This window comes from Mustela nigripes, chromosome 1 (genome assembly GCF_022355385.1).
Source record: "Mustela nigripes isolate SB6536 chromosome 1, MUSNIG.SB6536, whole genome shotgun sequence".
Lineage (NCBI taxonomy): Eukaryota > Metazoa > Chordata > Mammalia > Carnivora > Mustelidae > Mustela > Mustela nigripes.
This window is the reverse complement of record NC_081557.1, coordinates 10,740,196-10,741,446: the sequence shown is the minus strand read 5'-3', so window position 1 is coordinate 10,741,446 and position 1,251 is coordinate 10,740,196.

Below are 1,251 nucleotides of genomic sequence, written 5' to 3'. Positions count from 1 at the left end.
TGTCGGAAGTGCTAACTGATTTAGCATCCTTAATACGGGTGTGGGTGTCTGTTGTGAAATTTGCTGAATGAGCAGTGACTGCCTCATACAGTCTTTTATAGGAAAATAATAGCATGTGTAATACCGTGTATATAGTCTATAATGTGTCATTACTGTGTGTATCGGTGGAGATCAGTGGCTAAGGATTTACTGTGGGTCACACTCTGCTCAAAGGTCTTTATATACATACATAAACTAATTTAATGACTTAAAAAATTTTTTTTTACTTTTTCAGCGTAACAGTATTCATTATTTTTGCACCACACCCAGTGCTCCATGCAATCCATGCCCTCTCCAATACCTACCACCTGGATCCCCCAACCTCCCACCCCCCGCCCCTTCAAAACCCTCAGATTGTTGTTCAGAGTCCATAGTCTTTCATGGTTCACCTCCCCTTCCAATTTCCCCCAACTCCCTTCTGCTCTCCATCTCCCCTTATCTTCCATGCTATTTGTTATGCTCCACAAATAAGTGAAACCATATGATAATTGACTCTCTCTGCTTGACTTATTTCACTCAGCATAATCTCTTCCAGTCCCATCCATGTTGCTACAAAAGTTGGGTATTCGTCCTTTCTGATGGAGGTATAATACTCTATACTGTATATGGACCACATCTTCCTTATCCATTCATCCGCTGAAGGGCATCTTGGTTCTTTCCACAGTTTGGCGACCGCGGCCATTGCTGCTATAAACATTGGGGTACAGATGGCCCTTCTTTTCACGACATCTGTATCTTTGGGGTAAATACCCAGGAGTGTAATGGCAGGGTCATAGGGACGTTCTATTTTTAATTTCTTGAGGAATCTCCACACTGTTCTCCAAAGAGGCTGCACCAACTTGCACTCCCACCAACAGTGTAAGAGGGTTCCCCTTTCTCCACATCCTCTCCAACACATGTTGTTTCCTGTCTTGCTAATTTTGGCCATTCTAACTGGTGTAAGGTGGTATCTCAATGTTTTAATTTGAATCTCCCTGATGGCTAGTGATGATGAACATTTTTCCATGTGTTAGCCATTTGTATGTCTTCACTGGAGAAGTGTCTGTTCATATCTTCTGCCTGTTTTTTGATATGATTGTCTGTTTTGTGTGTGTTGAGTTTGAGGAGCTCATTATAGATCCTGGATATCAACCTTTTGTCTGTACTGTCATTTGCAAATATCTTCTCCCATTCCATGGTTGCCTCTTTGTTTTCTTGACTGTTTCCTTGGCT